General features: G+C 45.4%; 2 protein-coding genes across 5 annotated transcripts in view; one reads left to right on the forward strand and one right to left on the reverse strand.

Annotated features, from left to right (window-relative positions):
• The window catches only part of matr3l1.1 (matrin 3-like 1.1), a 37,900-nt gene extending 30,233 nt beyond the window's left edge, over positions 1 to 7,667 (reverse strand). The window contains exon 1 of one of the 2 annotated variants that reach the window (XM_056295197.1): positions 7,533 to 7,667. The gene's annotated coding sequence lies outside the window, so the exon portion shown is untranslated. The remainder of the gene's footprint in view (positions 1 to 7,532) is intronic. The other variant, XM_056295198.1, reaches the window with a different exon arrangement.
• A 4,124-nt stretch (positions 7,668 to 11,791) lies between these two features.
• LOC130125612 (uncharacterized) overlaps positions 11,792 to 12,393 on the forward strand; it is a 28,783-nt gene continuing 28,181 nt past the window's right edge. For all 3 annotated transcript variants that reach the window (XM_056295193.1, XM_056295192.1, XM_056295195.1), the window contains exon 1: positions 11,792 to 11,872. The gene's annotated coding sequence lies outside the window, so the exon portion shown is untranslated. The remainder of the gene's footprint in view (positions 11,873 to 12,393) is intronic.

Genomic DNA, 12,393 nt, shown 5'->3' on the forward strand with positions numbered 1-12,393 from the left:
TTAAAGTTTGATTTGTACTTTCTGCCAGGATTTTTTGCTAAATCTATAGGTGGTATTTGCTAGCACAGGCAGGAAGCATAAATATGAACATCTGTTGGTAGACAGTCGCTTAAAAACAATGATAAATCACCAAAATGTGTTGGAAAAGAAAGTCCAGACTTAATTTCTCCTCGTAAAAACAAAATATTATCTACAAACAAAACACTACCTCCACAAGTTACCGGTCACCTTTTACATAATTTTGCGGTAATTTTAAGATGAGATCAGGGGGTGAAAAGAAAGTGATGATTTTGTCATATTCATGAGCCTAAATATAAAATTATTAATGAACTTATATATCAAATTTCATAACTAGGTGTTGAGATTTAAATATCTAAATGCTATCGGTAATGGACACACACAAAAACAAGTGTGAAGACTACTAGATTGTGCTTGTTTGACAATGTCTTTATGTGTACGATCACCTGTTTTTCATCCCGAGTACTTCAAATTAGCTGTAGTTTTTTTTTAATCTGTACACAGTGTTAGCTAGCCAATGAAGGGAAAAACTAAAAGTGATGTCAGAACAGTCTTAGCTAGCCAATGAAAAGACCTAATGAAATGGTGACATTTGTAGTAGGGAACGAAATGTGAGAGAAAAGGAAAATGTCAGGAAAAATGGTGGCGCAAATAGGAATTGAAACAATGCTCAAGTTAGCTTCCGATTTGACAATTAAGGGGAAAGTTAAGGTAAACTTAACTTGCAGTGCTGAGCAACCATTCCTCTATTTTTTGCACATCTTACTGTTGTGAAAGCGTCTTAGACATTTTAGGTAATGCTGTCTGAACCCCTTTCAGATTTGTGAAACTTTTATTCTATTTGTGAAAATGCAGAAAAGGGAGATTTCACTGCTTTTTTCACATCTAGACCACATTGGACCAGGTCCTGATCAAAAACCACTATATTTAGGTCCAATCCCAATGCCCCCCCCCCCCCCCAGGCCTCATCCCTGAACCCTCACAGACTTTATTGATGTCACCCGGTAAGTGCTTGAGTGTGAGAGGCTGCAAGGGCTCGAAATGGTACAAATAGGAATGGGACAGCACTTTGCAACATATAAGCACGTTACCTTGATGATGCCAAAACATGTTTCATACGATTGTGGGTTTGAGATTCTTATTTTATGCTTTTTACTTTATTCACGACCAAGGCACTTAAGGTCCGACTGCCTGATTTGAACGTCTTCCAGGCTCTTGTCTTACAGAGTGAACAAGAGGTAATTGTCAAATCACTGAACAATAAAGACTTTGCTTCCTGAACACTTTTGGGTGTATTTTATGGATTCTGGGCTGCTGGTTATGAAAATCACCTTGAAAATGTCCTATCACATACAGTTTTTTTTAGGTATAGCCTATTTTTATGATTTCCTGTCATATTTTAAGTCTACTAGTATTTGCCCACAAAACAAGCTGTTTTGATGAGTCTGTGAACCAGGGTGGCACAGTAATTAGCATGGTCGCCTCACAGCAAGAAGGTCCTGGGTTCAAGCCCCGGGGTAGTCGAACCTTGGTGGGTCATCCTGGGTCATCCTCTGTGTGGAGTTTGCATGTTCTCCCCGTGTCTGCGTGGGTTTCCTCCGGGGCTCCGGTTTCCTCCCACAGTCCAAAGACATGTAAGTCAGGTGAATTGGCCGTACTAAATTGTCCCTAGGAATGAATGTGTGTGTGTGTGTGTGTGTGTGTGTGTGTGTGTGTGTGTGTGTGTGTGTGTGTGTGTGTATGGGCCCTGTGATGGCCTGGTGGCCTGTCCAGGGTGTCTCCCTGCCTGCCGCCTAATGACTGCTGGAATAGGCTCCAGCATCCCCGCGACCCTGAGAGCAGGATAAGCGGTTAAGATAATCGATGGATGTGAACCAGGGCTTATTGTTGTTAAAGGAAAAGGTGGGCACACACATGTCCTCACAAAAGTTATCCAAAGGAGTTGAATCAAGTGCAACTGGACTTGGTATATATCCGTGAAGACGTTTCGCCTCAGTTGCACGTGATTCAACTCCTTTGGATAACCATGACCTGGATGAATGAGAACATTCACAGACACGTCCTCACAAAAGCTGATGTAAGATGTTACAGTGTCAGTAAGTTCATCGAGGTCTGGAGATGCAGCCTCAAAAACACTCCAGTCAGTGCAGTCAGGGCAGGCCTGGAGCTCCAGTTTTGATTCATTGGTCCATTTCCTCAGTTTTAACCACAGGCTTTGCAGATTTTAGTTTCTGCCTGTAGGTTAGGATAAGATGAATGAGACAGTGATCAGAGTCTCAGGGCTACATGGGGGACAGAGCGATAGGTATCCTTTAATATTGTGTAGCAATGATCCAGAGAGTTTTTGTCTCTGGTGGGACATTTAACATGCTGTCTGTATTTTGGCAATTCATGGCTGAGGTTTGCTCTGTTAAAATCCCCATGGATCATGAGTAGGGACTCTGGATATTTGTGGTCCATGTTCGTAATTTAATCAGCCAGGTGTTTTAATGCCCGTTTAACACAGGCCTGGGGTGGGATATAGACACCGACCAGAATAATTGATGAACATCCCTGCAGTGAATAGAATGGTTTACGCTCAGTGAAAAGGGAAAAAGGTCTCTAAGTGAGGGCTGCATGATTTCTTCAACACTGAGATCCGTACACCAACCTTCGTTTATGTAGAAGCATGTGCCGCCACCCCGTATTTTTCCTGATAGCTCCGTTTCACGGTCCACCCGGAGGAGTTGGAACTGCGGCAGATGAAGTGTGCCGTCTGTTATATGCTAACTAAGCCAGGTTTCAATTAGACACAGGGCAGCAGATCTGGAAAAGTCAGAGTTCTTTCCATTTACGAGTAGGAGTTCATCCATCTTGTTGGCCAGAGTAGACATTTGCCAGGTGGATTGACAGGAGCTCTAAATCCCCACTGCCGTAGTTTAACAAGTGCTCCGGCTTGCTTACCCTTTTGGTGGCTTCGTTGTAGTGCGCACAGCTCGGTACCAGTCAAGAGTTCAGCAAAAGAGTTCGTTAAAACGTTCAGTTAAAGTCGGTAAAAAAGAACTCTGTTCAGGGCGTGCGGGTGGCATGGCGGTCCATTCCGTTGTCTACCAACATGGGGATCACTGGTTCGAATCCCCGCGTTGCCTTCAGCTTGATCGGGCGACCCTACAGACACAATTGGCTGTGTCTGTGGGTGGGAAGCCGGATGTGGGTATGTGTCCTGGTCTCTGCACTAGCGCCTCCTCTGGTCGGCCTGGTCAGGCGGGAGGGGGGGGACTGGGGGGAATAGCGTGATCCTCCCATGCGCTACATCCCCCTGGTGAAACTCCTCACTGTCAAGTGAAAAGAAGCGGCTGGCGACACCACATGAGAAATGTGGCAGTCTGCAGCCCTCCCTGGATCGGCAGAGTTGGTGGAGCAGCGACCGCGACAGCTCGAAAGAGTTGGGTAATTGGTCAAGTACAATTGGGGAGAAAAAGGGCAGAAAAAAATCCAAAAAAAAAAAAAAAGTCTGTTCAGTTTGTCCAGTGGACAGTTGGAGGCTTAAAAGTTCTTCCCTGTGTGGGATCAGTGAGTGGGTGCTGGAAACTAAACAAATAAACAAAAATAGAAAAAGTACAAGTGAGCACAGAACCAAGGCTACCGTCCATGGTGCTGACCTATATAACTCAGTGACCTATAACATCTCTATGTTTCTGGCATCTATTCTTAACCTGTTGGTAGGCAGTAATGAACATTGAGAACACTATGGATTTTGTAGTTAAGGTGAGGGACATCATTATAGAGGCAGATGAAACAATGGTCTCTCATGATATTACGTCTCTCTTCACATCCATTAATGTCAGTGAAGCAGTGGAGGTAGTCCATATGAAATTACAAAACGACCCCACCCTAAGCAAGAGGACCACCCTTAACACTGACCAAGTGTGTCTGCTCCTGAAGCTGTGTCTTCAGTCCATGTACTTCACATACAGGGGGCAGTACTATATGCAAAAGCACGGGTTCCCCAGTTTCACCTATAGTGGCCAACTTGTATATGAAGGAAGTGGAAAAGAGGGCTCTGAGGTCCTATCCAGGGACACTACCTAGCCATTGTTTCAGATTTGTGGATGACACCTGGGTTAAAATTGAATCTCAGGACATACCACATTTTACCGACCACATTAACTCTGGACAACCACATCAAGTTCACCAGGGAGGATGTGAGAAATGACAGGTTAGCCTTCTTAGACTGTGAAATTGCAATTGCTGATGGGGGAGATTTGATTGTTGATGTTTACCGTAAACCAACATATACTGATCAGTACTTAAGGTTTGACTCTCATCATCCACTGGAACACAATCTAGGGGTCATCAGGATGCTGTAAAGGAGCTGACAATGTCCCCACCGACACAGCAGCCAGGGAAAGGGAGAAATCCCACATTAGACAGGCCCTGGTTAAGTGTGGTTATCCTAACTCTGCATTTGTCAAAGCCAGGAAGACGCCCAAACAGTGCACCAGCCAACCGAAGAGAGGAGAAGGACAACAGCTGCCTAAGCGTAAACCAGTGGTGATTCCGTATGTGGCGGGAGTGTCGGAAAAGCTGAGAAGCGTATTTTCCAAACACCGCATCTCATTTGCTTTCAAACCCCAAAACATGCTGCGCCAGAAGTTGGTCCACCCCAAGGATTGGATCCCCTGGCACAAACAGAGCCTATGCTGTACGTGGTTAAGTACCAGGAGGATTGCCGTGACTTATACGGTGTGGAAACTAAATAGACGCTGGCCAAAAGAATGGTACAACACAGGAGAGCTAACAAGTCAGGCCAGGTCTCCGCAGTCTACACCCATCTACAGGCCAATGGCAACTCTTTCAAGGATGAGGATGTGTACATCCTTGATAGGGAGGAACGCTGGTTTGAACAGGGAGTCAAAGAGGCCATCTATGTTAAGAGGGAATGACCGTCCCTGAATCGATTGTGTGGGGGGGGGGGGGCTAAGAGTACATCTGTAACCATCTTACAGTGTGATTGCAAACATTCCCAAATCCTCTGTGAATAGTACACACGGCCATTCAAACTCTAGTTAACAGGTCGTTATGCATCTGTCACCATCTTACAGTGCTGTGATTGCAAACATACCCTAATCCTCTGTGAATAGTACACATGGCCATTGAAACTCTAGTTAATGGCCACACCCATATTTGCATATAACACTGTTTGTTGGTTTCGGTCGTTATGAAAGTGCAGTGTTTATATGGAGTGGGGATACCTGCAGTCAGTTTAGACTGAAGATGTCACTTAGTTGAGAGATGAAACGTATGAAATGATTTAACCTTCTTTCATCTTACAATGCTCTGACCATGTGGTGATACACAATTGAGGGTAGATTCACCAGTGGCTGCTGCTCGTTTAAGGCAGACGTTCGGAGTGCTGACGTAAGCACTGCTTAGAGTTTCCGGGGTGGAGCCATGTTTGCAGCAGCCTAGCGGTTAGCTGGTTGCCACGAGAGATTGTGCTGTAGCGGTGCACTCCGACAACTATTCCCCAATCCTCTGTGAATAGTACACACTGCCATTGTAACTCTAGTTAAAGGTCACTCAATTTGCATATAAAACCGGTTGTCATTTTTGCTCGTTATGCCACTGTATTGTTTATAAGGGTGGGGATACTTGCAGTCACTTGAGACTGAAGATGCCACTTAGATGAGTGATGAAACGTTTCAATAGCTTGTTTGCAGTCACGCGATTCTGATGACGCGCGAGATTCAGATGGAGGGCAGGAAGTGAAAAGCAGAATGGAGGAGATGGACCTAGTGCTAGTTTAGACGGTATTATGAGAGAAAGTTATAAACAGAAAGTTGGACATGATGCTTATATTACGAAGAGTGATTTTTTTTGACGAAGTAGTCACTGCACACACGCGCGCTATCCGATTCTGCTCCCCCCGACCGCAGACGGTTCGCGAGGCATTTTTTTTCCGGGGTTTTTGGTCAATTTCTTGCACCCCCCCCCCATGAACAACAACTTTTGGTACTCCATAAAAACTCCTTGTGGTTTCTCAGTTAATGACACCAAACATAGGCATTTCGAAAGTTTGTGACAGTGCTTCCTATGTAGAAAATCACTTCCTGCCCTCCATCTGTAGTTCGTGACGTCACATGCAAACAACCCGTGACCTGGACTGATGTGAAAAAAGCAGTGAATTGTCAAATTTATTTGCATTTTCACAAAGAGAATAAAGATTTTGCGAATCAAACTATGTTTTAAAGAATCCTTAGCTGCTCTGGGATAATCTCCAGATTTGACTAGTATAGAGGTATAGAGGTTTTTGATTTGGACCTGGTCTGATGTGGTCTAGATGTGGAAAAAATAAAATTTCCGGTAACACTTTAGTATGGGGAACGTAGTCACCATTAATTAGGTGCTTATTAGCATGCAAATTAGCAACATATTGGCTCTTAATTGGTCATTATTACATACTCATTAATGCCTTATTCTGCATGGCCTTATTATAAAACCAGTAAGCCATTAACTATGAGTTTTCCCTCTATAACCTCAGAATCATTGCTTATTAGTAGTACCATCTCAATATGCTTTGCTTAGTATGGACTTTATAAGGTGGTAGTACCACAAGAAGAGTTATTCTCCCTTACTAACACTTAATGAATATGGTCTGTTCTTACATAACAAAACACAAAACTACAAGTGTTAATAGTGTTAAATTACTGTAAATTAAGTTTTTGTTACTTAGAATATGTTCCCCATACTAAAGTGACATCTTGATCATTACTAATTCACTAGTAATTAAGTTTTTTTTTTATGTTCCCCATACTAAAGTGTTACCAAATTTCCTTTATGCATTTTGACAAATAGAATAAAGGTTTCACAAATCTGAAACTGTGTTTTTAAGAATCTTCAGCCTTTTCTGGGTTGATCTAGCCCAGATCTGACCAGTTTAAGTTTGTGGTTTTTGATATGGACCTGGTTCAATGTGCTCTAGATGTAAAAAAAAAAGAAAAAAAAGAGAGAGCAGTGAGATCTCCCGTCTTGCATGTTTCACAAATCTGAAAGTGGGTTTCAGACTGCGTTAAGGCTTTAGCTGAAATGCCTACGACGCTTTCACAACAGCAAGAGGTGCAAAAAAAGCAAAACAAAACAAACAAACACACACACACAAAAACAAAACAAAAAAGGGAAGATCGGTCGCTCAACACCGTAAATTCAGTTCCCCTTCACTCTCCCCTCAACTGTGGAACCGAAAGCTGAGAAGACACAAGGCGGTGCTAAACGTGTTAAATGTAAAGCCGTAGAAGAAGATAAAACCCAAACCCCAAAAAATTACGAAAAGGGCAACATTAGACTTCAGTGACCGATACAGCGCCCAGATTTCACAACAAACTTAAATGAAATGAAAACAGGGTAATTACACTCAACGATGTTTGTGAATTGTTGCTAGCTTTACGCCAGAACCCGCCAACCAACCACAAGAGTGAGCGAAGGTTCGCGCTAACGACGCCTTCGGATGTGTCGCAGCATTATTGTGGTCTTACCTTTCACTGCTGACTGTCGTCCTCGGAAACTCATAGGTTTAATGTTAACACGACTAAATGCGTGGTTGTTCAAATGTACAACGACATATCTTAACAGCGGAGACGACAGACGCCATCTTAGTCCGTTGTCTTTTTCTGTCCCCCCCTAAACCGTGAACAACACAAAGGTTCCTACCCTTGTCTACGAACGAATAATGCTGCGTTCCAGACCATTCGGAAATCCGAGCCCCCCCCCCCGACCTCCCGCTTACTAGAACAATTACAACCACTCAAAGTCGGACTTCCTACTTGTAAACTTTGGGCAAACCCGTCTACCCCCGACTTCGTGAGAAGCAGTTGTCTGACGTCACCAAGTCCAGTCGCACTTGATTCAACTCCTGCCGATAACCATGACCTGGATGGATGAGAACGTTCACGCACATGTTGTCTGACGTCACACGACAACGGCAGTACCCCCGTGGAGGCGCGCCGTCTTATCAGTGGCGCCCCCAGAAATTTTTCATAGGGGCCACTGAAAATCTTGGGGTGGCACACCAAAACCAAAAGCCATGACTGAATTTCGGGAATTCTATGATGCTGTTGTAGTGTACTGCATAGCCTAGTGGAAAACTGTCAATATGAGAGTTAAGAAAAATATACATTATTGATTTAAATGAACAGCACCTAATGCAAAATATCTGATAGAAGCATATTATGCATAATCAGAAGCATATTCTGCATATGCGACTCGTGGCTGGGGGGGGCAGCGGGGGGGCAGGGATAGTATCAGGGTGGCCGTGGCCACCCCTGGCCACCCCTTGGGGGCGCGACTGCGTCTTGTTGGTCAACCATCAATTAAGGCAACGGAAATTATCGTGGCGAGTTTGCGGAGATAATGAGAGGCAGAGATCCCTTTTAATCGCAGCTCCTGTGTCCCATACACCGCACGACCCCGGGAGCGCTCTTTTATTTTACACACCGTCGGAACCGAACGGAACGGACGGGAAGGGGGGTAGGCAAGAGGCAAGGGGGTTCGTTTGAATGGCAGCATCTGCGTCACACGGCACGACCCCCGGGTGTGCTCCTTTACTTTCGCCTCTCCCCAGTGGTTGCCGAACAACGCCAGCCCCCCCAAGGGGGTCCCTGTTGAACGCACCAGTCTCATGCTGCCTTCCATTCCAAGTCTGAGGTTGGAATTTCCCAGCTGACATGTCAAATGTCCAACCTCCAAGCACTCCCGGAGTGCCCTACTGCCTGGAGTGCCCCACTGCCCGGAGTGGCCTCCTGCAACCGCGACCCGACCCCGGACAAGCGGCTGATGACGAGGTGAGACGAGACGAGAACCCCAAGTGTTCCAGGTGCACACGGTCCCAGACCCAGACCTCTGTGAAGTTGGCACCCCATGTAATCAGAACATGAATAAGAATATTATTATTCATTTTTGTGCAGGCGTTTTTTGCTGATTTGTGCCGCAAAAACTATTCTCAACTCGACTCAAAACGCCGAGACTATTGCAGAATCAGGACCCATACAGATAAAGACAAGGTAAAAAAAAAAAGAAAGAAATAAAAGAAGCCGTTTTAATTTCAGGTATGTCATCAGGAACAACCACCTTTCTACATCCTCTTCATAGCTGCCCTCACTGCCTCCTTGCTAATCCACTGAACTTCCTGATTCACTATCCCTACATCATCCAACCTTCTCTCTCTCTCTCTCTCTCTCTCTCTCTCTCTCTCTCTCTCTCTCTCTCTCTCTCTCTCTCTCTCTCTCTCTCTCTCTCTCTCTCTCTCATTTTCTTCATTCATCAGCCCCTCAAAGTACTCCTTCCACCTTCTCAGCACACTCTCCTCACTTGTCAGCAAATTTCCATCTCTATCCTTGATCACCCTAACTTGGCACAAGTCCTTTTCTCCTTCCTTAGTGTCTAACTTGTCATACAACTCACCATACGCCTTTTCCTTTGCCACCTCTCTCTTTGCTTTTACGCTGTGTCTCCTTGTACTCCTGTCTACTTTCTTCATCTCTCTGACTATCCCACTTCTTCTTTGCCAACTTCTTCCTCTGTATAATTTGCTGTATTTCCTCATTCCACCACCAAGTCTCCTTGTCTTCCTTCCCCTGTCCTGATGACACACCAATTATCTTACATCTGTCTCCCTCACTATTTATGCAGTGGTTGTCCAGCCATCTGGCAATTCTTCACTACCACCCAGTGCCTGTCTTAAGTCCTCCCTGAACTCCACACAACAGTCTTCCTTCTTCAACTTCCACCATTTGATCTTCGGCTCTGCCTTCACTCTCTTCCTCTTCTTGGTCTCCAAACCAATGCTGCCTACCTACATTCTGCCCTGTCACCACCTTGCAGTCTCCAATCCCTTTTAGATGGCGCCTTCTACATAAGATATAGTCCACCTGTGTGCACTTTCCTCCACTCTTGTACATCACCCTGTGTTCCTCCCTCTTCTTGAAATATATATTCACCATAGCCATTTCCATCCTTTTTGCAAAATCCACCACCATCTGTCCTTTCACATTTCTCTCCTTGACACCATACCTACCCATCACTTCTGCATCACCTCTGTTCCCTTCACCAACATGTCCATTGAAGTCCGCTCCAATCACCACTCTCTCCTCCTTGGGTAAACTCTCCACCACGTCGTCCAACTCACTCCAGAATTCTTGTTTCTCTTCCATCTCACACCCAACTTGCGGGGCATATGCGCTGATAACATTCAGCAATACACCTTTGACCAGCTTCATACTCATCTTACACTCTCTTCACCTCCAGCACACTCTTGACATACTTTTCCTTCAGACAAACCCCTACCCAATTTCTCCTCCCATTTGCACCATGGTGGAAGAGTTTGAACCCACCTCCGATGCTCCTGGCCTTACTCCCCTTCCACCTGGTGTCTTGCACACACAGTATGCCTGCCTTTCTTCTTTCCATCATGTCAGCCAGCTCTCTCCCTTTACCAGTCATAGTGCCAACATTCAAAGTTCCCACTCTCACCTCCACACTCCTACCCTTCCTCCTCTCTAGCTGCCCCTGGACATGTCTTCCCCCTCTCCTTCTCCTTTTGCCCAACAGTAGCATAGTTGCTGGTTAACAGTACCGGTGGCGGTCGTTGGTAACCCGGGCCTCGACCGATCCTGTATGGAAACCTTATTCATGATCCGCATATTTGATTTGGCAAAGATTTTACGCCGGATGCCCTTCCTGATGCAACCCTCCCCATTTATCTTAGCTTGGGGCCGGCACTAAGAATGCACTGGCTAGTGCATCCTCAGTGGCTGGGTTTACGGGAGTAAAACCCCTACAGAAAATCAACGTCCACGGTGCTGTTGTTTTTTGTTTTTCTTGCCCTTTTGTCTCTGTTTAACTCGGAGAGTACTGCTGGTGTCGTGTGTTGCTGCCGCTTCGCCCTCTCGTAGCCCCACTTCCCATCCACCCCTGTATGTTTGTTATGTTTATCTGTTGTCTTGTTTCACCGCCGTTTATTGTTGAGTGTTAGAAAAGCGCTATATAAGTTTTATTTATTTATTATTATTATTATTGTAACCGGTTATTTTCTTGCCCGGTGCGGGATTCGATACGAGTGTACTGCACCACAGGGCGACATCACTAACCGTTCGGCTAAAGGGTCAGACCCATTAGCTAGGGGCTAACGTGTCTTATTAGTAGTTTACATTATTATTATTATTATTATTATTGTAACCGGTTATTTTCTTGCCCGGTGCGGGATTCGATACGAGTGTACTGCACCACAGGGCGACATCACTAACCGTTCGGCTAAAGGGTCAGACCCGTTAGCTAGGGGCTAACGTGTCTTATTAGTAGTTTACAGTCGTCACCCTCCCCGGAAGTGCGCCCTCGCGCTTTGTTATTCCCGCGCTCCGAAGAGACTTCTGAGGATCTGCACACTTCCAGATCCCACCGCTGCCACCAATGTAACCGGTTATTTTCTTGCCCGGTGCGGGATTCGAGACGACGTGCACTGCACCACAAGGCGACATCACTAACCGCTCGGCTAAAGGATCAGGCCCGTTAGCTAGGGACTAATGTGTCTTATTAGTAGTTTACATTATTATTATTATTATTATTATTATCCAGAACATAACTTTACAAAGTCGTGATGTCACACCCTCCAGTACGGTAGGTGGCGGCATGCACCTTCAGCGTTGGTTTTAAAGCAAGTCCGCCAGTGAAACCGAAAACCAAGAAGAAAGAGGAGGCGGAAGAAAGCAGTCGGTAGGTAAACTGAACTAGTTGGAGTTGTGTTGTTTTGATCAGAGGGAAGACGGCGGATTGAGCACAAACTGATCCGTGAGTAGACCGCGGATGGCAGGGAGTAGTGGTGGTGAGCATAGGGGTGGGGTTGTGGATCTAAACGACTGGACGGAAGTACGGAGAAATAAACGAGCTAGGAAGCATAGCAGTGTAGACTGTAGTAGTGCGGATGGGAGAGAGGAAGGTAGGGTGGTCCAGAAGAGGGTCGCTGAGAATTAGGGGGTTTCAAATAATGTTGAGGTTCAAGGAAGGAAATAAGATAAGTGAGGTTAGTCCGGTGGGGTTACCTCGCGAGTTGAAAGAGAACACTGGCACCATTTTGATGGGCTGGATCTCCAAGAGAGGTTGTCGCCTGAGAAAGTATCAGTTTAAATGGCAATGTGTACTACACAGAGGATTTGGGAATGGTTGCAATCACAGCATTGTAAAATGGCGACAGATGACAAGACGAGGGAACGACCATCCCTGAACCGGGGGGGGGGGTTAAGAGTACACCTGTCGCCATTTTACAATGCTGTGATTGCAACCGTTCCCAAATCCTCTGTTAATTGTACTCATTGCTGTTGTAACTCTAGTTAATGGTCACTGCAA

The sequence above is a fragment of the Lampris incognitus genome, chromosome 1 (genome assembly GCF_029633865.1).
Source record: "Lampris incognitus isolate fLamInc1 chromosome 1, fLamInc1.hap2, whole genome shotgun sequence".
NCBI classification, from domain to species: Eukaryota; Metazoa; Chordata; class Actinopteri; order Lampriformes; family Lampridae; genus Lampris; species Lampris incognitus.